Source organism: Lissotriton helveticus, chromosome 6 (genome assembly GCF_964261635.1).
Source record: "Lissotriton helveticus chromosome 6, aLisHel1.1, whole genome shotgun sequence".
NCBI classification, from domain to species: Eukaryota; Metazoa; Chordata; class Amphibia; order Caudata; family Salamandridae; genus Lissotriton; species Lissotriton helveticus.
In genome coordinates, this window is record NC_136067.1 from 959,462,595 (window position 1) to 959,489,511 (window position 26,917).

The following is a 26,917-nucleotide window of genomic DNA, read 5'->3' on the forward strand; positions in this document are numbered from 1 at the left end:
CCCCAGGCAGCGCTGCCATCCTATTCCTGTGCAGGTTGTCCTGTTCCTGTCCTTTATGCTGTAATAAACCTGCAAACTCCTACTACCTCGAATCTTGACTCTTATTTTATTGAGCTATCTGTTATTCATTTATGCATTTAAAAAGAGAGGTATTATTTATTTATTTACCACACAAGAGAAAGAGCAATAGCGCAGGGGAAACGCATTATGGTCGTAACCCTGTGGATGTATGACATTACAACGCATGCCTTAACAACGCATAGCGCTTAGGGGTGCTGGATAGTGAATAGTTTAATTTACTATTCCAACTCCAGTCCCCGTGGATAGTAGGGAAGGTGTTGGATAGTAAATTAAATCTATTCCCTATCCTAGAGCGCCCCCCAGCGCTATGCGTTGTAATGACATGCATTGTAATAGTTGCGTCGTAAAGGCACTGAGTGGTAAAAGTTGCGTTGTAAAGGATGTTTCCCTAACCCTGTACCAGCCTTAGAGACAGTTACAAAAGCTAGCATTCCGAATGCAAAAGCTTTACATCCACGATGGATACAATGGGTTTATTCACTTGCTTCAACTAATGTTGAATATGTTTTTGATCCTTATTTGAAAACACAAGTATTCCTGCAATACGATCATGAATGTCCTCTGCCTACTGCGATTCTCCCTTTTCATCAGTACGAATTTATAATTTATACTGATCTGCACAACCTGCTACGAGGGGGTAAGCAAGCTTACAGTGCAGCGTGCGCGATCATTAAAGGTCGTATGCTTGATGGCAAATTCCGACCGCTGGTCAAAAAAAACAAAATCTCTAGGAGATTGTACAGCTCAGCGAGCAGAACTAGACGCATTCAAAATGGCACTTGACAATATGGATCGCGAATTCCCCACACTCATAGTGTGCGATTCTTTTTACCGTGTTCAATCTTACAATGAGTATTTACAGAATTGGCTTCAAAATGCTTTCAAAGATGCAAAAGTTGGCACAATCAAGCACAAAAATGCTTTGGGAACAAGTAGTTCAGTTGCGAAAGGGAGTACAAAACACTCATGTGTACACATGCTGAGTCATCAACGTGATGGTGTTCACGTTTAAGGGAATTCATTGGCTGACAAAGCCACGATGGGGGCTGTGCAAACGGCTTCCGTAGCTGCAAGCACTCGTTTAAAAATGAGAATAGACAGTGAAATAATACTGGCTGTCAATGCTTCAAGCAAAAACAGTGGTGCAGCGTTACCTAAAAGGTTTCCACTCAAATACTCATTTACAATTGATGCGAACAATGTTCCATTTGCTCGAATCCCTGGAGTGGGGGATAGGGTAATACCAAACATGGAACATAGATTAGGACTAATCCTAGCAGCACATGAAGGGATCGCCTCTGCTCATGCAGATGTTCCGCCACGGTATTGTTATTAAAGCAGAGATACTGGTGGCCAGGAATTAGGAAACAGACCATAAACTATGTTTTTGACTGTGAAATATGCCAAAAGATGAAAGTCTCTAATGTGAAACGTCCTGCGTAGACGCTCCTTTAATCTCAGATAAACCATTAGCGTGTGTTTACCTGGACCACTGCGGTCCCTTACAAAGGGATGGTAACTATAAATATATCATGGTCGCAGTGGATTTGTGTTCAATGGTTCCTATGGATGTGGCCTAAGCGCTCGGCTGACGCTCGAACTGTTATAAAAGATTTGCGAGTCTTTATCGGCACATACACAATTGGCACACCACTCTGACCAGGGTCCTGCGTTTAGCTCACTAGCTTACAAGAAGCCATGGCCAGTTTGGGCATAGCATTACGGTATTCTTCTCCATTCAATCCTGGTAAAAATTCTGTTGTGGAAAGAAAAAAACAGGACCTAAAGCATTCTATAACAGCTAGGGTATTAGGTTCGGGTGATGGGTGGGTAAAACATCTTTATAGGGTCCAACGCTCATTAAATAATTTGCCAAGAAGTTCTCTAGGGGGTGTCACTCCATATGAGGTCCTATTTGGTACTAGAATGTTGGTACCGGACCTTGACATAAAAGGCACAGTGGTGGAAAATAAAGGATTTGATATCAAAGATCGTTTGGCTGTTTTAAAGGACTTAAATGGACAAAGATTGAAACAAAGCAACGTGTTCCTGAAGCCAACCACCACTGGGGAAAAACCAGCCTGGATCCCAAAGCTTGGTGATCTAGTCAGAGAAAAGATTGCGGACAAGATGGAATTTAGGCCTTCTTACAGACAACCAGTACCTGTCCTAGCAATCCACGGATTAAGAACAGTACTTTTGCCGCCCCTTGCTGGTAAAAAGGAGAAAAGATTTGTGTCCATCGACCTGATCAAACCCCACTATGTGGCTGATACTAAGCAGTAGGCCAAGTGGACTCCAAGTAGCAGACGCACTCCTCTAGCTACAATCCAAGAGGTTCAGACTGAAAGACTCAGTACCTTTGAACACCTTAAATTGTTTTTTCTGCTGGCTATTGCGACGCTTCCTCTCTGTCCAAATTAAATATCCCAGCCTCGTCCTGTTTGGCTTTGGGGTCGCTGCCATTTTGTTGATTGTTGTTGCTTCCCAGCACCGCCTCTCCACCCCGCTCCCGCCTCCCTGCTGACACACCCCTCACCCCACCCCCCTCCACACTCCATTTATGACGCATGGATTTACGCGCAGCGTCCACGCGCTGCGGCCGCGCCGAAGGTGCGCCAAAGGTAAGCCCGTCTACGCCCGTCTACGCCGAGACCGCGCCCAGCGCCAGACCCCCTGGTTCCCATAAGTCCCAGCCCACTCGCATCACTTACGATGCCAACACCCTCCTAGCCCTTAACCACGGTCGCTCCCCCAACTGCGTCCAAGCCGTTCCTGGACACACCCATGGACCCTTCTCTTGCAACTCCTGCAAGTTCGACGGCACCAAAACCAACTCCTCACCCACCAACACCAAACAGAGACCTGACACCAACCACCTAAAATGCATCCTACTCAACACCCGCTCGGTCCACAGACACGCCATCGACCTTTGGAATCTACTAGACACCAAATCACCGGACGTCGCCTTCCTAACAGAAACATGGATGAACGCCTCCTCAGCCCCAGACATCACCATTGCCATCCCGGAAGGATACAAGATCATCCGGAAGGACCGCATCAAGCAAACAGGAGGAGGCATCGCCATCGTCCACAAGAATTCCATCCGCATCTCAACCAGCTCAGACGTCAACCTTGCCAACGCCGAACACCTCCACTTCCAGATCCACACCGACCCCAAGACCACACTCAGAGGCACCCTCCTCTACCGGCCTCCAGGAACCCGTGCACAATTCAGTGACGACATCACTGACTTTATCACCCCACACGCCCTCCCCTCCGAGGACTACATTCTATTGGGAGACCTCAATTTTCACCTGGAAAAGAGCAATGACAGCAGCACCACCACCCTTCTGGACAATCTTGCCAACCTCGGACTCAAACAACTTGTCACTACCCCCACTCACATTGCAGGTCACACACTCGACCCCATCTTCACCTCCAGCAAACATGTCTCATTCAGTCACACCACAGCTCTTCATTGGACGGACCACAGCTGCGTTCATTTTACCTACAATAAGACCACAATCCACAACCATCCTCAACCTACCCTGTGAAGAAACTGGAACAAAATCACCATCGACCAGATCTCCTCATCGCTTCTCCTAAACCCCCCCGCCCACTCCTCAAACCCCGACCAAGCAGCCACTAACCTCACCCAATGGCTATCCAACAGCGCCGACATCCTAGCACCGTTGAAAAAACGTCAAAGCAAACTAGGCAGCAAAAACGCCTCTTGGTTCAACGATGATCTTAAGAAATCTAAGAAACTCTGTCGATCCCTTGAGAAGGCCTGGAAAAAAGACCCAAACACCAGCACCAGAGACGCCTTCAAAAACGCCACCCGCATACACCACCAACTAATCCGATCTGCCAAGAAAGCCGCATTCAAACATCGTCTAGATAACAACACCCACAACAGCAAGGAACTATTCAACATCGTCAAAGAATTTACCAACCCTTCAGCCAACTCCAACGACATCACCCCCTCCCAAGCCCTCTGCGACTCCCTAGCTTCCTTCTTCCACAACAAAATCGCAGACATCCACAACAGCTTCGACAACCGACCCGGAGACCAACCCACCCAACCTCCCGCAGGACCTTCACCCCCCTTGAACATCCTTAACGACTGGAACCCAATCTCCACCGAGGACACCATCCGCCTGATGAACTCCATCCACTCAGGATCCCCAACTGACCCATGCCCTCACCATATCTTCAACAAAGCAGACTTCATCATAGCACCACACCTCCGAGATGTCATCAACTGCTCCCTCAACTCCGCCACCTTCCCGGAAAGCTGGAAACACGCAGAACTCAGCGCCCTTCTGAAAAAACCCACAGCTGACCCCACCAAACTCAAAAACTACCGCCCCATCTCGCTCCTTCCATTCCCAGCCAAAGTCATCGAGAAAGCTGTCAACAACCAGCTCGCCGCCTTCCTCGAAACCAACAAATCACTCGACTCCTCACAGTCTGGCTTCCGAGCCAAACACAGCACTGAGACCGCCCTCATCGCAGCCACAGACGACATTCGAACTCTACTGGACAATGGAGACACAGTCGCCCTCATCCTCCTCGACCTCTCCGCTGCCTTCGACAAAGTCTGTCATAGCACCCTTCTACAGCGCCTCAGAAACGTCAGAATCCAAGGAAAAGCACTGGAATGGATCACCTCGTTCCTCACCGGAAGAACCCAGGGAGTCCGCCTCCCACCATTCAAGTCAGAAGCCTCTGAAGTCATCTGCGGCGTGCCACAAGGATCGTCACTCAGCCCCACCCTCTTCAACGTATACATGAGCCCCCTTGCGGCCATCGCTCGCCAACACAATCTCAACATCATCTCCTACGCTGACGACACTCAACTGATCCTCTCACTCACCAAAGACCCTAACACCGCCAAAACCAACTTACACGAAGGAATGAAAGAAGTAGCCGAATGGATGAAGCACAGCCGTCTGAAACTGAATTCAGACAAAACAGAAGTCCTCATCTTAGGCACCTCCCCCTCCGCCTGGGACGACTCTTGGTGGCCAGAGGCCCTCGGAAAAGCACCCATCCCGACGGACCACGCACGGAACCTGGGCGTCATCCTGGACTCCTCACTCTCGATGACCAAACAAGTCAACGCCGTTTCATCTTCTTGCTTCAACATTCTTCGCATGCTCAAAAAAACATTTCGCTGGATCCCCACCGAAACTAGAAAAACGGTCACCCACGCACTGGTCACGAGCCGCCTGGACTATGGAAACACCCTATACGCCGGTACCACCGCTAAACTCCAGAAAAAACTCCAACGCATCCAGAACGCCTCAGTCAGGCTCATACTAGACATCCTGCGTAAAGAACACATCTCTGGTCACCTGAAAAACCTCCACTGGCTCCCCGTACATAAGAGGATAACGTTCCGCCTCCTCACCCACGCACACAAAGCACTCTACGAACTTGGACCCGAATGCCTCAACACACGACTGTCCTTCTACTCCCCCACCCGTCAGCTACGATCCTCCAACCAAGCCCTGGCCACTGTTCCTCGCATCAACAAAACCACCATGGGAGGTAGATCCTTCTCCTACCTGGCAGCTAAAACCTGGAACTCACTTCCCACTCACCTTCGCCTTACTCAGAACCACCTAGCATTCAGAAAGCAACTCAAAACTTGGATATTCGACAAGTAATTCCCCACCCTCCCTCAAGCGCCTTGAGACCCTATGGGTATGTAGCGCGCTATACAAATCTATTGACTTGACTTGACTTGACTTGACTTTGAAGACTCCACAGTGAGAAATGAAGGACTACGCAACAAAGCTATGGAACTCATTCCTCTTGACACCCAAATACAGTTCATCCTGATACACCTGTCTACAATGAAGTAACAAGTGATCAACTGGTTCCAGTGAATCCTAATGTAATTCCAACCATTGACGGAACTGCCTCTGGCTATTTCATTAACTTTGATACGTTTTCTGAGGATCCCAGCGAACCTGAAACAACACTAGCACAAAGAACTTTCAAAGAACAAGCAACAGATTTTTTTCATCTCCTGAAAAAGACTTATCTGGTTTCACCATGGATTGAACTATGGATTGTTTTGGGAATATTCTTCTTTCTACTTTGGTTAGTTCTGGTAATATCTCTGGGAATGCTGATAAATGGAAGATATATTCAAATGGAGACAGCAAGCAAAAGAGTGAACTTACTTCTCCAGCCACACAAATCATCCCATCATGAAGCAAGAGACTTGTCAGCAGTGAACATCACAGCCGTTCCTATACCAGATGGTATAGTTTGGGACAAAACTGATTATGACATTTTTGGCCCGTCTGAACTCTTGAAGATTCCACACTTGTTCAAAATGTCATTAAGTGACTTTATTATCTCTAGTAGCTTTTCTGATGATTGGGACTTCGAGACTGTTAATAACATGATGTCTGATCTAGAAATGTCTGCAGTATTCACAAATCATGAATATTTGGCGGGTTCATCAGACTATGAACAAAGTATTGTTATAACCACTATGGTCATCATTTCTTGAATAGAACTGTATCACCTAGAAATGTATTTATGTATAACCAATGAGAACATTGTCCTACACCTCCAAAGGGTAGCTCAAAAACTTTTGCAAAGAAATTTCCATATTTTTCAGGGTTCAACTTGTCAAATCCAGAAACGCTCAAAAATCTCAAAAAATCTCACCACAATCTTGCTTGCCTGCCGCAGGACCGTTTTCTCTGTTCTACCCAGTGTGTGCGGGACGAGGGAAGAGGGACTTCACTTCCCAGCAGCCTGAGCAACGCGCACGCCGCAATCGTCAGCACACACGCCAGGAGGCGCAGAAAAGGAGGTCAGGGCTACCGCTGCGCGGGATGCTCTAAAAATCCCATCACAATCTTGCTTGCCTGCCGCAGGACCATTTTCTCTGTTTTACCCGGTGTTTACGGGATGAGGGAAGAGGGACTTTACTTCCCAGCAGCCTGACCGGCTTGCACGCCGCAATCATCAGCACATGCGCCAGGAGGTGCGGAAAAGGAGGCCAGGGCCACCGTGGCACCGGTAGCGCGCGGGCGAAGCCCCGGCCAAGGGCGAGCCCGTCTGGGCCTGTCCGTGACTGTCTGAGGCTGGGCTGGGCTACATCCCTTGGTTCTGCGATCGAAGGTTAGTTATTTTCACTTTGCCCCCAAATAATTTGGGCTCCACCAGGAGACGCAAGTGCGCTTAATTTTTTCAACCACGGGCAAGAGAAATTTGGCCATAGACAAAAGGAAGCAAAATACAAAACAGTACCAATTACTAATTATTTGAAAAGTGCAATGGGCCTCATAAATAACGAGATTGTTCAGGTAGAGGAACAGTTGGCAGCAACAAATACGGCCTTAAATGTTGTCCAAAGGGAGACGAAATTGATCCCAAAGGATCATGACTGAGAGAATGTCATGAGCTAAAGTTAGGAGGAACTCCCTGTACTTCTGTGGCACTACCACCCTCCTGGTCATGACATCGCTAGGCTGATGGAAGCGGCCAGGGTCTTGACAACGCAGATACCGCCGGTTCGGCCGGCTGTGACAATGGCATCAGTATCAATAATAATAAAGTCACTGTCACTAGTAATTCTAATGTTGTTAAAACAGACCACCCTATAAACCTAGGAACCTGTGTAATAGCTCCTTCGTTTGAGATTTCCACGGCATCCGACATATTGGAGCGGGAATCCCCTCCTACCAAAAAACTGAAACAGCAAGCAGTAACAGCGAAAACTACCCCTTCTAACCAGCAAGCAGAAAACTAAATCAAACAAGCAGAAACCTTTAAGGTAGAGGTGGAAGGGCCCTGAAAATGAAGATGTATCATGCAATTCGCTTGGTCTTAACACCCTGTTTAAACAAGCATTGGCATAGCCAATAGGTCTCGCCTTTGGGACCTTATAAGTATTTAGTTATGCAGCACAATATCCTTACTGCAACAACATTAACTGTTGCATGGCTAAACACTTATAAGGTCCCAAAGGCGAGACCTATTGGCTATGCCAATGCTGGTTTTCCTTTGAGCCAGCACAACAGGGAGAAAGACAAAAAAAGAGAAATAAAGACAAAGAATGACAGAAAAACAGTGACAAAGGGAGATAGCAAGGTTGGAAAAGAGCCCGCAACAGTGGGATAAAGGGCAGGAAATGCGTGGTTATTGTTGAAAGAGTCATGAGGTGCAATGAATGCTACACAGCCTAGGCATCCAGCAATATCTACATTCTTCAGTCGTCGCCAGGGGATTTTGAGGAAGACTTTGGTCCCAGGCATACATTCTTATATGAATTAAGCGCTGAAAGGCCCTACGCTGAAGCACTTAAACAGGCTGGTATAGAAAACCAGGACTTATTTTCCATTTCTAAGGGATGAACATGTACAGTGGTGGCTCCTCCGCTAAGGCCGGGGAGCGCCAACATGCTCAAAGAGCAGTGCGGGGAAAAAAATGACACTAACATGACATCATTTTATTTTTCACTGCCGACTCGGGCCAGCTTGGGGGGGGGGGGGCTTGCCAGAGCAGGGGAAGGAGTGGTTGCACTCCCTCGCATGTTCCCCACCAAGATGTAATGCACAGCCTGGAGAGGAACAGGTTCAGGCTATCAGTCCCTCTCTGAGCGCTGAAGCAGGGCACCCAGACCAATCACAATGTTGCCGTGAAGCAGCATCATGATTGGCTGAGAGAGTCTGCCGAGAGAAGAGGACAGAGGAGAGGCGGCGGCATTCCCAGTTAAGTTTATTTTATTTTTCACCCCGTCCACCACCCCCGTTCTGAGGCAGCCGCCACTGAATATGCATACATACCACTCATGAGCTTGACTGGTGATTTTCGGTTCAAGCCCCCTTGATAACCCTGCTTACATTAAGGAGTATGTGCCTCTGACTCTGGCATGGCAGGAGGAACTAAAGGGGTAAATTAAACAAACCTATTTAGGACCATTTCCAGCTCAGTGGGAGATTGGCCGAGTACCAAACTACTGCGTGGCAGACCTGGAAGGTCAGATTTTGGTGAAATCCTATTGCTAAATTTTATGGGGTCACCTAAAGATTTGCTTAGAAGGGTAGCACCCGGAACCAACGTTGTGAGAGCTGTGAAAGGCCCAAATGGATGGATTTCTTTTTGGAGACAGGATATGCAATATTTATTGCTTACAATGTCAGTGATGTAGAGTTTCTGCAACTTGGGGGTTTGACAAAGGGAAAAGGAAAGTTGCACAGTGACTATGTTAGTCTATAGGTGAGAGGAGTTAGGAGTCGTAACATGACAATTTTAAGCTGGGCACAGTAGGCATTAATTCAGTGGTAAGAAACTTCTTGAGGGAGCTCTAAAAATGGCATGTTAAGGTTGATCTTGAACAAGTTCAGTAACTTTCAGGTGTAGCAGACCAGCCAATCTTCTCAAAAGGTTAGGAGATCCCAGAAGATGCCATTAGAAAATCACTGAAATCAAATGGGCTATAGAGAAGTTCGATAAAAGGAAGGGTTGGGGTATGGCAGGTTCCCAGTTGAATTTGAGCAGGAGTATGACGTTTATTTACTGAAAGACTAAGTGACTTTAGAAAGAATCACATTACCAGAATCACTGAGGGATGCGGTTATCCTCCCTTTGAAATTGTGCAATGATATTGCACAATGCACTGGCTAAACAGCAATGAGAGAATTGTCTCTAGACATCAAACTCTGTTCTCCATCCAGGACTGCAGCAGAGTCTAACATTGGGGGACATACAGGCATACAATCTCAGGGTACCCCTGGAAGGCAAGTGGATTTCCAAGAGTGAGTGGTGTACAGGGGCAGACAGTAACGTTGCCTTGACCTGCTTCTGCAGCTGCAATGGTTAATGTGTTCCTGTGCATGCAGGTGTGGCGCACCAGCACTCATGTTAGGACCTGAGAGTTATTTCCCATCAAACCTTGATCCAGTTTGAGAGAGCGAAGTATAAAAAGGCAAGAAGTGTGAAAAAGTTAGAAACACTTAGGCAAGTAGAGGATGCAGGGCTGCAAAAGAACCTTCAAGAGTGCGGTACTCTGAAGTCCTTATGTAATGTAACTGGTTCTATTGTAAAGCGCTCTGACATCTTTGGGTAACGTTTGCGCTATGTAAAAAACGCATAAATAAATAGGGTGTCAGAAAGGAGAGGCATTAGGTGGACTAAAGACTAGACACCCTCGGTTTTTGGCATTCTTGGAATTCAGCGGCACCGACAGATAGCTCCAAAGAAAAACTTTGGCTCTCAGGCTCTAATTTATTATTCTTTTAAATCCCACTGAGCACTGTCATGGCTCTGAGAGTTGTGTACCCGAGATTGCCCTCAGAATTCTCTCATTTCAAGAAACGTGATCTCCCCTCACCCCTGTCTGAGGTAAGCAGTGGTTACCGGTGAAAACACACAAACACTCCCCCAGGCAACCTTGACATTTCCATGGCAGCCACTGCCTGATATGAATGTTGGTGGCAGTACCCACGGTCAGATTACACTCCCACTCTCACGACAAGGCCAGGGTGGGGATACATAACCTGCCCTCCTCCTGTGCAGTGGAACCGGTAGGCCAAGTATGGGGAGGGGCAGCCACCTGAGAGGCGCATGACGCAGGCCCCACCTCGTGCATCTGGAGTGTCTGCATGTGTGTGTCGTCTAAGTCTACTGTTCACCGATTACAACACGGCTCATTTACCACAGCTTGTTATCCGTTACAGCAAAAGCTTTAAGAAAACACAAAGCGTCCTGTAGATTAGTAGTGTGAGGGAAGATAGAATAAAAGTTCAAGATAATGGGTTGGGAAAATGCAGCTTCAAAGAGAGAGCAAAAGAGAGACAGATATGCAGAGGCACAGAGTGAGGGAGAGCGAAAGAGAGACCAAGAGAGTTTAGTTGGAAGCTGACCGGTCATCGCCTCGTGGGAGAAAAACAACAAAGACATGCGCCAAAGGGCAAAGATAACTGTGTGTGTGAGAGAGAAATAGAGGTGTGTAAAGGTAAAGAGAGAGGGGTAATGTGTAAAGTTTCAAAGGAATTGAAACAAGCGCGGAGTGCTGGCCGAGAGCAGGGACGCGCAGCGTTTCCCTTGCAGGTGCGAGCGCGATAATTGCTACCATATGGCGCTGCTCGCTCCATAATTGCTACCATATGGCGCTGCTCGCTCCCGCAAGAGAATCGCCAAATGTGCACGCATTGCCATTCTAAGCAATGCAAAGCGTGCACATTTTAGGGCAAAAACTGAATAGATTACATGAGGTTCCCCTCCTATGCAGCGCATGCTGGCTGCGTAGGCGAGACCTAAAAAGGGGGAGGAAGAGGGTAAAGGGTAAAAGAAAAGGTAAGTAGGGACAGAAAATAAACTTCCTTGACAGCTAATGGTAGATAAGTGTAAAGCAGCTACTGCTGAAGGGTAGTAGTGATTGAGGCCATCCTTGGCACACCCATTGAGTATCATGGTCCAAGTGCGTAAGGCAGAAGACTCAAATAGGCTGGACAAGTTAGCTCCCTGAATTCATTGGACAGGAATCTCACAAAAGGCCCCTAGGTTCGTCAACATATTGCAACATATTGGATACAGCTGCGGTTAATTTCTTTCAAACTTATGGAGCCAGTCCAGGCGCATCTGCACAGAGTCAGAGCCCCAAACTGGCCAAGAGGACGCTTTTGGCTGCACCAAGTGCCAGTGAAAATAGCCTGCCCCTTCAACTTTAGTAGATACATTAGGGGATTCTGGAGTCCTAGAAGGATGTAGCTGTGGAACCTTGGGATAACTCATATCTCATTGATATCTACTGAGACTTCCGCCAAGAATGGTTGTATCATGGGGCAGTGCAAAAGGTGTAAGTGTGCCAGTCTGTCCACAATGTTTCCAACATGTCGCACCCCCGTCGTGCTCCCACTTAGCTACCATTGTCAGTGTATAGTACCAATAACGTGCAATCTTGATCATCATTTCTTTACTCAGCGCACTGCATCCAGAACACAGGCTCTATGCCAAATGTCACCCCATCCTTAGGCCGTGACAGTGCGTTCACATTCAGGTTCCCAGTGTTGTTGCCCTGGTGATGGAAGGCACCAGCAGGGCGTTTAAGAACTTGTAAGTCAGAGTATGCATCAGAGGAGCTATTTTTCAAAGGAGGTCAGGGGGTCGTCTCGCATGGGAGTGAATGTGAGGCTGTAGGAGCCAGTGTTGAAGGGCGATGTATTGCCAGCAGGCACTGGACAAGAGACTGTAAATTAGACTGGAGTTGCTCAAACGCCATGATTCCGCAAACATCAATGAGGCCACCCAACCTTATGCAGTTGGCAGCTTGTCAAAGCAAAAAGGAAGGTCCCTGTAACGCTGGGGAGGGGGAGGTGTTAGGATTTCCTGTAAATGAGGGACATGCGATTTGGGTTTAGTTTGCATGGGATTTGTAACATATCCCAGACTTCCAGTGTGGCTCGGATCACTGGGGAGATGTAGACACCGGGAGGTCGATATAGTTTAGGCAGCCATGGCATTTTCCAGATGTGTATTCTAGCCACAGCCCGATGCACCAATGCTTTTCCGCATGTGGTCGACCATTCCACCATCTAACGAGTTGAGCCACCTGGTAGTATCGTACTAGGTGAGGAATGCCCACTCCACCCTGATGGGGCTTGCTTAGTCTGTTTTTGCACTATTCATGCCTACTCGCCAGCCCAGATGAAATCTGTAGGATGTTGTAGCTTACAATGGAGGAGGCTGCAACTATTATTTGCCTGACAAAGGATCTTAGGAAGGAGGGTCATTTTGACTGCTGCAAATCTCCCAAACCAGGAAAGGGTAGATCTCTTCTATGTGGAAAGAAGAGATGTAGCAGTAGCCAGGAGCATAGCATAGTTGCTTTCTGAAGTTTGCCTTGGCGACTGGAGTATCTGTAGGTCCAAATTTCCCAGACCTTGGGCTGTCGTGTGGAAGAGCTGTTCCAAATGAGCTTGGTCAGCCTTGGGATGGGATTTCCGAAAGTTAATTTTGAAGCTAGAGGCTCGTCCAAAGGCCTCCATCTGCATCAGAGGGGGCAAGGAAGGGAGCGCTATTATCACGTCATCAGCATAGAGTGCTAATTTGCGCTCCCTGTCCCCACAAACACCCCCACTCACCCATCTACAAGCTCTGTCAGTGTTCCTATACATTTGTTTGGCAAAGGGTTCCATATAGAGGTCAAAAACAAAGGGGGTAGAGCCCTGCTGGGTGCCCCTAGCAAGGTCAAAAGACTGCAACATCAGCCCACAACGGCTTCCCTAGATAGAGTGTAACTGCACTAAATCCTGCAGCAAAGTCACAGGCCAAGGCCCATTTTAGGTAGTACAAGTCGAAGGTATGGCCAGTGGATCCGGTCAAGTGCCTTTTTGATATCAACAGAAAGTATCGAAGTTGGAGGAAGAAGGGCCAGGGAAACATGCGCCAAATAAGATTCAGTGCTCCAAATCCAGGACTTTAGCTGCGTTTAGAGAGGAATTTAAGTGCTCAAAGGCCTGAGCTGTGTGCTCATCTTGGTCGAATCTAGGGCCCTGGGAATTCTTCATGTTGGACAGCCTGAGCTAGAAGTCTATGCGACAATAGGCGACAATAGGCGGCCCCGCCTTGCTGCCCTGGACATATTTCTGCTTCATTCGCAGAAGTGAGTATTCAGCTTTATCAATGTCAAGGGCTTTGAGTTGCTTGCGGGCGGCTGTGCTTTAAGGGAACCTGTTCGCTTATGCACTTCCTCCAAGTCCATGGCCCTCCAGCTGTGATGCATACTTTTAAACACACCTGTTCCAGATGCCAGGAACAAAAAAAGCAGCTGACTGTTATAAACATTCAACTTACTTTAAAAGGTGATGTTAGACTAGCCGGAGTCTAGTTCGGCTGGAGTTTCTCTCACCGTCACTGCAATGCTCAGATACCCTTTTTGACTTCCAATTATTTTTTATGGAAGTTTTTTTATGAGACGTGCTCATGTCAAGATGGTCTCTTCATTGCAGAATAGCACAACGAGTAGTTAACAGATTACCTGCCCAGAAACCAGTGGTATATATAACGCAGCATAACTACTGCAGGGTGCCATTATGTGCCACACAAAAAGGAGTGTAAACAGTTCACCATTTTCAAAGCCATCGTCTCCCAATTCCTATTTGGAATGACAGTACCTCCAAAATTAAGAGGTAGAGTAAAAAGCAAACTTTAGGTGCTCGAAGCACGCGATGGGTAGAAAAATGGGTAGACTTCAACCTCAACAAAAAGTAACTGTGACGAGACCAAAAACAATGCTTCCAGACCGAAACAGTTGTTGCATGCCAAAACTGGGCAGAAACTTTTTTTTTTAAAGATCAATGGGGTTTGCACATGATGCCACACTATTCAGATGCAATTTCAGCACGCACAGAGACTACTACCAGTAAAACAGATGGCAAGAGGTTTTTACAAACTAGCAAGCTACAACTTAGAACATTGCCATGACAGGACTATTAAGACCTTTCAGAACCTTGCAGAGTTAACTAAAATGGTAGTGGACCCACCCTTCGGAAGAGGCAGACTACAAAGCAAAAGCCTGGCCTTTCTGCAAGATGGGGGTTAATCTAGCACTACACTAAATGACTATCCAGAGTCACAAGAAAGACCAAGGAGGCATTTAGAAGTGCATAAAAGACACAAATAGAATTCCACAGTTCTGTTTGCGAATGTGTTAAATTAAAATAGGCCTCCTTCAAGAGGAAAGATTAATCTGCATGCCCACAACCTCACAAAAACATGGCTACCAGGGAAGAACACAATTAGATACACATATTCAATCAGCAGGTTGATATAGAAAGGAAATAATTATTCTTTTCTATATTGCAACATGCATTCCGCCATCATTTGCCCTGAAATCGTTAGACAATAAAACGAGTTGCAAACCACACAGTGCATAACTTCCACACCCATTATTAACGGATAAAGCTTCAACTGTCCAAAGAAATGTGTACACATTCAGGGTACTGCCCAACCATCAGCAACAAGTAACTTCTAGCAAGTACTTGGAGAGTACTATTGCAACGGTTGAATGTACTATGCAAAAGCGATGCCGCCATACCACCCCCACTACCTGCTTTTCAAGTTTGATGCAACGCATTTGCTAAACCAATCCCACCATAATGGTACACACCAGCTCAGCTCCTTTCTTGCGTCCAAGCGGCAAGGCAAAGTGGGCCTCATACCACTGCCTGTAAGGAGTGCTGTCGATCAGGATGACGCAGTTGTTCACCAGGGTCTTCGTTCGAACCAGTTCATTGTTGGAGGCATTGTAGACAACAACAATGATCCTAGTCTTGCAAGTGCAGCCTTCCGGTAAATAAAGAACAAGTTAGACCAATAAGCCCCAGTATTAGATTGTATTGCATACTGGCTAATTTAATGCTAGTCGAGCATGCCAACTGCAAGACCATACAATAAAGCAGTAGTTTAGCCACAAGCATGTCACTGAAGTTCAGCACAATTACTATGCAGATCCAGATAATTAGTACACGACATCACTCTTCAGCAAGTGACATTTACAACAGCACTTAGCTTCCAATCAACAGCGTGGATAGCCCAAAACAATCCAAGTCTTTCGTAGGAGACCATTCACACTTCCAAGGCAACATCTAAAATAAAAAGTAACCCAACGCCAAATGACATGTCCATTGGTTAACAGTAAAGGCACAAGGCCACCGCCCTCCCAAAAGTTACATGGAAGAGTGCGGAGGCCATGACATTGAATACAAATAAAACAAAGTGGCACAACTTCTCTAAGGGGTCTGACCAAACCGTATTTGAATGTATACAGATTAAACCAGGAAAAACTCAGTTGTTTAAATATTAGAACACCACATTTTAAAGCAAAACACGCCAAGCAAGGGTCAGTGGGGCATTGCACACAGTGTACCATGTGAGCAAATTAAACTGACACTCTTTCGCATTTAAAAACTGGACAGACTAGCACTGCGATGGCCCCTTTCCATGAGGCATTTGCAATATATTGGCCTCTCTCTAGAGTAGCACCGTGGATGACAAGCGATGGGTTGGAATGCTACCCCAAGCAATTGCCACAGGTTAGACTAAGTACTCACACCATCACCTTTTGGGTGTGTGATTGACAGTAGTATGCCTGGAAACCTTAAATTGGCACAGATTTCTAAGCCTACTACAGCCAATGTTTGCAAATTCCAACTAGCATTGGCATAATCAATCAATCATAGCAGAAGGCGCTGGGGGGGAGGGGAGGGGGGAAGCTGCTACTGTTCGAAGAGCCAGGTCTTGAAAAAGTCTCCTGAAGGGTAGAAGGTTTTCAGTCAGCCGCAGTTGGATGGGAAGGGTGTTCCATGTCTTGGCGGCGAGGTGGGAGAATGATATGCCGCCAACGGTCGTTCTTCGGATGCAGAGGACGGTGGCGAGGGCGTGGTCTGCGGAATGGAGCTGGCGGGTGGGGGTGTAGAGGCTGAGTCGGCTGTTGAGGTATGCTGGACCGGTGTTGTGGAGTGCCTTGCATGTGTGGGTGAGGAGTTTGAAGGTTATCCTCTTGTTGATGGGAAGCCAGTGCAGGTCTCACAAGTGGGGTATGATGTGGCTGCGGCGAGGGATGTCAAGGATCAGGCGTGCGGAGGCGTTCTGGATGGGTTGGAGCCTTTTCAGGAGCTTGGCCGGGGCTCCTACATAGAGTGTTTTTCCGGAGTCCAGTCTACTGCTGACGAGGGCCTGGGGGACCGTCCTTCTTGTTTCGGTGGGGATCCATTTGAAGATCCTGCGAAGCATGCGGAGGGTGTTGAAGCAGGAGGAGGAGACGGCGCTGACCTGCTTCGTCATGGAGATGGTGGAGTTGAGGATGACTCCTAGGTTGCGTGCGTGGTCGGTGGGTGTAGGGGGTGCTCCTAGTGCAGTCGGCCACCAGGAGTCGTCCCAGACCGAGGAGGTGGAGCAGAGGATGAGGACCTCCGTCTTGTCCGAGTTCAGCTTCAGTCGGCTGTTTCTCATCCAGTCGGCGACGGCCAATAGGTCTCGCTTTTAGGACCTTATAGGTATTTAGTTATGCAGCACTATATCCTTGGTGCAACAATATCAACTGTTGCATGGCTAAACACTTGCAGAGAATGATAAAAAACTGTAGAGATAAGGCATAACCTATATTAATGTCTGTTATTTTGTGCCAAAAGATGATTCTAACGAATATTTTTGTGTGTACCTTAAACAATAAACCTCCAATTGAAAGTGTGTTTTGCCATAACACCACAGACCCAGGTTTTTATAATACTGGCATACAGTACTGACACTCTAAATCTGAAATCAAGCCTGATTTATTACTACAAGATTAATCATGCACTATAGTGCAGTTCAAATACTGACATTTTGATATGCCTAGCAATTGACCAGATAATGTATCTAGGGGTAAAAAAGGAAATTCAAAGTGGATTTTCAGAAGAGTAGCCAACGTGAACTGAGTGAAAAGTCACCATATTTATACTTATAAATTTAGATTTACAAGCAAAGAGATTAGACAAGCCGAGTTGGTCTGATTATTGTTTAGCCAAATACAATGGCCTATTTTAGACAGTCGCTAGATCCAACAATTTGTGCAGCCAACTTCGCTGAACCAACGGGTAAGGCATGAATAATAAGCATAAATGTACGCATTCTAACGAAGAATGCCTATGCGTGCTAACAGCCTGCACTGCCAGCTCATTATATTGCGTGCGGCATTCGATTTGATATCTACAGGCCAAACTGGAAAAGCAGAACATGGTGTTGCATACAATAGGTACTCGCTTTGTCCATACTAAAATTAACTGCTAAACGGTAAGTAACAGGGCTGTGATGGAAGGACGAAAACAAACTCTACGCAGAATGGCAGCCTGCTACAACGTTGCTCGTCCGGCAAGCCGGAGGGCTGAACTGTAAAGTATCGGCATACACGGACAACAACTTACTTGTTGAATGAGATCAGTTTGACGGATGAAGGATTCCTCCGCACGCCTCGATAGCGGCGTGAAGACTAACCGCAAATACACCAACTTCCGCATAAAATGTTGTTAGAGCACGTCACATGGTAGTGAATGGCCAATACCGAGGAACAAGAACAATAAGTTTATTAACTGGTGAGCAAAGACACCCTGCTCAATGTCTCTGATTGCAGACAGGTTACAATGTTCATATAAACATAGAATAGGAGATCTACCAATTCAAATCTTTTTGTGGTGAATAAAAGATGAAACTTAGGAAACCACTAACGTTTATAAGATGAAAAGGGTTCGGACGGAGGCAGAGGGGAAAGCACGGTAAATAAAAACAAGCATTTGTCGCACGACGCAGGTAGATTGTAATAAAAGAAGCTGACGAGGAGGAAGTGGGTGAAGGGAGGGGGAGGGGGATTCACGCAGGTGCTGTAAGGCATTCACATGAGAAAGCCAGATGGCAGCTGTGCACGTTGCGCGTTCTTGTGCGCTTAACAGCAAGCTGGTGGCCGGCAAAAGCCTGTGGGTAGCACTTTGAAAACCCGCTTACTAAATGTCTCACCTGAGCAGCGCATGCGCAGGCGAGACCTAAAAACGACACGGAAAAATAGTCACAGATATAAAACAACTAATGGACCTGGTAAAAGGGCTGCAGCGCCCACATTTCAAAAACCAAGTTGCAAGCCCAGACTCGGGAGATACTCCGAAAATAACATATCCACAGTTCACATCCAGGCACATGTTCCAGAAATAGATATAATGCCTCAAAAACTGAACATACAAAAAAAGGGACAAACCATGGTGCCCCCTGCAGCCACTAGTAAACTAGCTACCTTACCAAAAAAACCCTCACCAGCATCCGAGCGTTCCTTACGGCCAAACGGACTAAATTAAGTTTCCCTTAGTCTTACTCCCCAGGCAAACCCTTATGTTATTGTCTTGAAAAGCGTTCCCAAATTGCCTGATAATTCTATTGAATCATGGGGATTGTTAAAAAATAGAGTCATAAATTGGTTCTCTATCAACACACAATGCAATATTTGTATTGTTGTGAACTATCGCCACACTGAAGTGGTGGGCCTTCTACTTAAAGATGTATCATTGAAACATTCCTGGCGGTTTGATCGTTCTAATGACGTCATCACTGCAGTCCCTTTGGGTTACTTTTTTAGGCCTTGTTTTGACACTCACCACCCAGTTGGAGGTATTGGGCATAGCTTACTCACACACACAACACCGTTCTTGACAAACAGGTTTGACCCCCTTAGGAGATGTAGCGAGGTTGATTGACTGAGTGTAAATGTGGAACAAGCAGTAATCTTGGAAGGAAATTTAGGGAATGGTGGCAACGGCACAACTTCCCCTATTAGTGGGGCAGTGATTATGCCAGAAGCAGCACCTTTCTTTGATCGTAATCATGTAATCCCTTGTATAGGTAAGGCTGGCCGGGCTTCAACCGGCTCTTTTTCAGTTGGATCCCTGTGAATATGTCATGGAATGTTGCAGGTGTTAAAAACAAGTTATTTGACACTGCATGGTTAGAGAGCTTAGAAAAATGTAACTTAATCCTCATTCAGGAAACTTGGCTCACAGAAGTTTTTTATATCAATATTTACTGAGGCAAGTACGTCCAAAGCAGGGCGAGCGAAAGCTGGTCTAGCTGTCCTATGTGCGGTGTCTTCCCCCCTGATCTTGAAGAACACCTATACTAACTCGCAATTTTTCCAGTTCCTATTATTCTGTGTCAAAGGAAAGCAGAACATAGGTTTGATCAATTTCTATAACAACATCTTTGATAATACCAGACATGGTGTTGTCTTAGCAATGGATGAGGAGCTGGATACATTTTTGAAGGGAATGGGGGGTGACTTTGTACTAATTTGGGCCAGAGACTTTAATAGCAAATTATGGAAGAACCCCATTGGTGGACTTTGTGGGTATGTAGACGTCATGGAGAGCACTTTCTGCATTTTCCTCACAATTCATACGGTGAAGCCACCAATTCAGTCATTTTTAAACATAATCTGGAAACCTGGCTTTAGGTGCTCATGATGGCATACAGCTCATTCACTCAAACGAGAGGGCGAGGTCATCTTCACATATTGACCACTTCCTGATATCTGGGAATTATATGAACTTAGTCATAGAATGTTATATACAACTCAGTTTGTACAGCGACCATCATCCGCTCCTGTTATTCCTGCATTCCAGATTATTTCAAAAATATAAGGCACGTGTCCAAGAAGGAGATATTAAAACCAAAGGTGAAAATGGGACATCCATTAAGTGGCCAGGAGTCAACCCGGCCTTTTTTATGGAAAAATATAACCCAAAAGATTAACTGATATTAAAACCTGTATTGACGAATCATCTAGTAACTTAGATACTGTAATTGCTTTTCAAAATATTTCTACAGGAATCTCTAAAGATATAAAACTCAGAAATAAAATACACAGAGACCACTTCCCGAGATGGTTTAACCAGCAGTGCTCTAAATTAAACAGAAAACTAAAAGCTGCATTTAAGGCAAAGCCCATGAACAGGGTAGGCATTCGTACCCTAAGAAAACGTTTATTACAATATTACAAGCACTAAAGTTAAGGAAGACAGAAATTAGGGAAGCAACGTGGGATAGCCTAATTCAGGCTGCTGAGACTAAGAATAGCATTCTTTTCTGGAAAACTATAGATCAACCTCTATTTAAAGAAAATACATCCGTTGAGGTTGACACTTTTGTGACACCTGAGGAATGGCTGACTCATTTTGAAAATATTTTCAACTCCTCAAAAGTACCCTTTTTAAGGGATGATCTAGGTAAAATTATTTTATTGAAGAATTTTAATATAGAATCAATTACTACTGAAATGATAAACATAGCCCTTACAAACAGCGTGTGTGATAAGGTCGCAGGGCCGGATGGGGTCCCCATTTGACGTTTTTAGATATCATATAGATTTTTGGTCCCCTATTTTAATTACATTTTTAAATGCAACATTTGAAGGAGTGTTACCTGGCACTTGGGCAGAAAGCACGATTGTCCCCATTTTTAAAAAAGGAGACAGAGGTAGCGCAAAATGTTACTGTCCAATATCCCTTCTTGACTCCACATCTAAAATCATGGGCAGAATACTGTTAGCTAGACTAGAACACTGGGTTGAGGGAAACAATGTTCTGTCCGATGCCCAGTATGGTTTCAGAAGGGGTATTGGAACGGTTGAACAGTGCTTTAACCTCGATGCTTATTGGGAAATACACTGTTGCCAAAAAAGGCTCATTAAATCTCTGTTTTGTAGACCTCTCTAGTGCGTTTGACCTAGTAAACCACACTAAATTATGGCAAATACTAGAAGAGATGGGAGCTCCTCAAGAAATTATTGTTTTTTTATCTCAGATTTATGCCCACCTATCCTCAAAGATACGCTATGGTCAACATGGGGAATGCACTTTGTTTTTTAAAGTTGCACGAGGGATGAGATAAAGGATGTGTCCTCGCGCCACTTCTATTTTCATTGTACATCAATGGCGTCGATTCTTTTTTACAGAGTTTACCATCCGATCCCCCCATGGTCGGGAAACATAAAACCCCGGTCCTACTATACGCAAACGATGCATTTCTAATTTCCAGAACTGCAAACGGTCTACAATTATTGATAGACAACTTTGCCAACTTTATGACTGGAAAAGATTTAAAAATAAACATGGGTAAAACCCTGGTCATGTCTTGCGGTAGTAAAAGCACGTCTAGAACTCACCACATTGGAGAAGTGCCAATTGAAAGGACAACGTCATTCACATATTTTGGGTTACTTTATACCAGCAGGGGGTCTTGGAGTTTACATGTTAACACATGCAAATTGAAGTTCCTCAGATCTAGTGAGGCCATTTTCAGATTTTCAAATAAAATCGGCAATAAACCTGCTCGTGAAATTTTAAAACTGTACGTGAGCAAATGTATTACTGGGGTTTGTTATGGTGCAGCTGTATGGGCTAGGGCCGATGTTTCGTCACTGCATACCCTTGAAAATAAATTCTTACGACGGGTTCTATCCATCCCTAGCTCAGCCGCTACACACAGTTGGAAACCTATGTACCCTACCTTAATGACCTGATTAGCGTGGCAGCACTCACAATATGGCTTCGGATTTGGTCCAGAGTAGAGACGTACTTCACAAAAGATTAATTCAGGATTGCCTTGCACTAGATCAGGGCATGAAAATACCGTGGCTACATCACGTCCATAACCTTTTGATGGAGTGCAATGTGGTAACAAATCTTAAAGACTTGGAAAGTATTCAGTCGTTTAGCAAACTAGAGTTAAAAAGGAGGCTTCCTAAATCTAGGGAACTCGCCAGAATTGCGTCTCAAATGAAAACCATGGGTTAGATCTTATTGTGATGGGCCACATTTAACAGGCATTCAGCTGTACCTTATTTTTATTAGAAACCTACAACATAGGTTGTATTTAATCAGATTAAGATTGAATACTCTCCATTTTCAGATTGCATTCCCGGGATGGGCAAGTGGAGCCCCAAATTACCTAAGTGCCTGTGTGATGGTAAATCCCCTCAGACCACATTTCATTTATTTACTTTTTTGTAATTTTTATAGGGACATTAGAAAATTAACTTTGCAACCTATATTTATCTCAAATAAATTGTATTTTTATAAAACTGCCTTTTATGAAATTTGCAAATTAGAGCATGCATCAACTTGCAATGCGGTTATTTCTTTTATTTACATGGCAATTAAACGAAGAAAAGAATTTTCATTATTAGAAGCATTCAATTATGAAACCGCATAGCTTGTAAATCCATTGGATGCACACATATCACCTTGACGAAAGTGAGATATGGAGTTATTATTACTGTTTTATTATACTTTTAAATGGTCATTGATATATCTCTTTTCAAACATTTTAATTTGTGAGAACATGCATATGTAAAAATTGCGTCCCAGTATTAGTGGTACTTTGTGAAAACCATGTGTTATCTTCTATTGGCATTGTCTATTAGGAATTTTCTGACTGTGAAATTCCCACTTTTTTAAAATATGTGTTATGAATATTGTATGAATCATGTAGAATGCTTTTATGGTTATATTTTTTATATACCGAATAAAGCTTTTGTTTGTATTGTTATAACCACTATGGTTGTGATTTCTTGCATAGAACTGCATCATCTAGAAATGTATTTATGTATAACCAATGGGAACATTGTCCTACACCTCCAAAGGGTAGCTCAAAAACTTTTGCAAAGAAATTTCCATATTTTTCAGTGTTCAACTTGTCAAATCCAGAAACGTTTTTCTTTAAAAATGTGAACAAGACAGGAAGGAAAAAACACAACAGATTTGTTCTGCAGCCATTAATGCCCAACTGTCTAGACAGGGTTTCGACTTTTGGAAAGACAACATTGAGACAGAATCTGTCTGGGGTACAAAAGATTGGCAAATGCAGGGGGTAGAAGCTTCGTTTGGAGCCTGTATCATCCCTGAGCAAATTATGTTTTTCAATGACACTGTCCAACAAACGTTTTGCCTTGGGATAGCCAAGATCAGAGACATGAACACTCTGTCCATACCTGCACCTGCAAGAAATAGCACTACACAGGGGGAGGTCGACGTACTTATTATTTTGCGTCACAACAGATCAGATCCAGAATGGAACAAATGGTTGCTCTGGGCCACAGACACAAACAACTGTCAAGATTAATTCTGAACAAAACACAGGGTTTCACTATCAATAGGCCAGACCCATGCTATGTTCAAAGACAGCATCCAGGGGTAATAACAACATACAGTGTAGGAAACTGTGCCATGATCAGGTACAGAAAGCTACACTAGAGGATGTGAAGCAACACTTAACTTTACTTCAACAAGACCTTAGGGAATTTTTGCTAGGTCCAAGAAAACAATGTGAAAAACGTTTCATATATGCCAGTATCCACGCTGCTTATAATGAAATATGGAAGGTTACCCACGCAGAAACTGCAGAAAGAATACGAGAAATTGATCGTATTAATTTAGAGAAATCTCTTGCTGTCATAGACAATGGGTTAACGACTCTGTCGTCCAGGATATATTCATTGGACAGCATAGTATCCTCTGCCGTAGACATCATGGAATAAGACTTGGTCATGCTGCAACATGGTCAGTCTCAACTATGTTCTATCATGCTATTAGACTGGACGCTACAAAACTTGCGTGCAGGCTATGAGCCTTGGTGTTTAATCAACACAATGTCGCTGTTTACAGAATTCAATCTCACCGATAAACAAAACAAACAGGACAAAGGGGAGCAGACTATACGGTACTGAGCATTGAAAAACTGGAAATATTACCATTCACGGTGAGAGAAAAAATAACTACTGAGTGGATCATGCATAGTAAAATTACTCTGCCTGTTACAACTTTCCATTTTCAGTATTGCCTAAAACATATACCAGCAGGTAAATATGAAAGGTTGGGTGAAGGATACATCAAGACATCCTGGGATTTACCTTACACACACAGATGTTGGAGTGGGGGGCGTGAAGTGTTTCTTAGCGGTACAAACTGTGAAAACGCACTAAGCGGTTTTCACCTATGCCAGGGTATTAAATTACATGGGGCCTGTGATGGTTCCACTACAAACTTATCCTGCCACCTGCAAGGTTCACCGGCTGCAGTGATTAATCCAATTTTTGGACAGCTTTCAAATGGAAGTTACCTCACATTGAATGATCGCTGCTGCTGTGGCATGTTGCCAGATAACCCATATCTAGTAACGGTTACACCCAGGAACACTTGCTATATGCAAGTCTTGTTCCCCCAAATAGAGACAGCAAGGAAGTCACCTTTATGGCCTTCACTGAACATCCCTTCTATACAAATTGATACTCTAAGCAGAATGAAAGCCATTCTTTTACAACCAACAGTGCCTCTGACCTCGGCCAAAGAAACCTATGATCTACAAGTTGCAAGGACGTCAGCAGAGATACAAGCCCTTTTGAATACAAACTGCCCTATAGATTTCTGAGAAAAGTTGGAACGTAACTTAAACATGTCTGATATGAGCGGTATTGTACATATATTTAAGAACGTGTGTTCAGGACTGTTAGCACCTTTTCAAGCAGTCCTCGGAATAATTCTCAACTTCGTTCACTCTGTGTTTGGCGGACTGCCATTACTTTTAGCACTTGTTTTGGTGATCCTACTTTTGCTCCTACTGCTACGATATGGCAAGCCAAATCCCCAGCGTCACTCCAAGCACCATAGAGAGAGCTTTATTGGAGTGAGCGCATCGTCCAAATTTTAGGTTTACCTCGTCTTTGAGAATTAAATACCACATGGTTTCTGTCATTCAGACCAATCTGGCGAGATTGCATCTTAACTGTTCTATGCTGCCTGCTTTACGGTGAAGAATGCATGCTCGACATCTGTCTAACACTCCCATCAGTCATGCCTACGGATATCGATACTCTGCTGGTTCCAGTAACAGCCCATGTAGCGTGTTGTCCTCAGTGGCTACCAATCCTGATGACGGCATTCATTGAGATCTCACAGATGCAAATAGCTGCTGCTGAGGTAAGAGAGGAAACAACAGGCTCATAGGTAACATCCAATACGGACATTGCTGATGCGACTAATGCTGAAGGAAATGCTTCTCACCTATCTGCTGTTAGTGTTCTAAACGAGGTAATCCAACTTTCACCTACAACGGTAGATGACTTTTTGTCTACAGGATTAAAAGAATTAATGTTTTCCTATCCCCATACACTGACTTTTGATTCAGCACACAGTGTCCCAGGAAGACTCTGAATTTGGCCTTCATTTTTCGAAACAAAGACTAAACTTGGAACATTTTTCCTTTAATTAATTTTTTTTCTCCAAATTTGTATTTTTCTTTTTTTGGGGGGTGCAAAGTAATCTCCTTACAGTGGAACTATTCATAGAGAACATAATTCTTTGAAACACTTTCAGAGGCAATATGTGACCTTGTCAATAACTATTGTTTTATGTAACTTGACATAGAATGGTTTCTGATTTTTTCTTCTGTATTTACGAGCCATTTCATCATGTGTATATATATGTATGTTTATTCATTTAGCATTCAGTCCCAACTTATTCTAAGGATGGAACATTGCTTTAATGTGTACAGCACCATTGCCTTTTTATGCATAGCAACAATTTTATTGCATTTTTTACAATGTATTTTAGACATGTTTTAAGCAATTCATGTGTAGCTATATTTCAGATATGTTTAGCATGTTTAGAATTTAGTAGTGTCGTTCATAGGAAACTGGAGTGGGTGTTGTGTGTCGATTTAGATACCGTATATAGGTTTCCTGATTTACGCCCTTATATAGGCACAATTCGCATTGCCCATGTATTGGCATAGAAATCCAACCCTTATTTAGGCATTATTCATGCTAACCAAATACAGGCATGGCCACCTACATCCGTCCATCCACGTCACAACGAGTTCTTGGAAAACCAGACTCTTAAGCCTTTAGGACTTCTCCTTGCTTGGATTATTGATTTCTCCAAGAACTAATTTATTATGCATGAAAATCTATTCCTTATGCGTTCATTCATGACGTTCCTTTGCCCGACTTTTACGTCAATACTGGCATTCCTAAACACGTTCAAGGTATAAATATACCTTCACTTGCCATGGCAAGGCACGGCTACCTACTGACTGCATGACTGCATACTTGCATGGCTCGGCTGCGGCTTGCCACGGCAAGTTTTTAAGAAATTCGAGTCCCCGCCTGACGCACTGACCAGACGCTGTCATCCACTCTGCAGAGAATCCAGCTCCAGTGTTTCTGACTCCCCTTGCGGGGTGTTAGAGATCGAGACCCGGAAAGAGATTCCAACCTCTCTCATTC

General features: G+C 44.7%; 1 protein-coding gene and 1 non-coding gene across 4 annotated transcripts in view; one reads left to right on the plus strand and one right to left on the minus strand.

Annotated features, from left to right (window-relative positions):
* LOC144761612 (potassium/sodium hyperpolarization-activated cyclic nucleotide-gated channel 2-like) overlaps positions 1-26,917 on the plus strand; it is a 2,245,815-nt gene that overhangs the window by 1,785,025 nt on the left and 433,873 nt on the right. The window lies entirely within an intron of this gene.
* LOC144765459 (small nucleolar RNA SNORA35) lies at positions 14,592-14,728 on the minus strand. Its single transcript, XR_013597442.1, has one exon. It is a non-coding gene; the product is annotated as a small nucleolar RNA SNORA35 (small nucleolar RNA).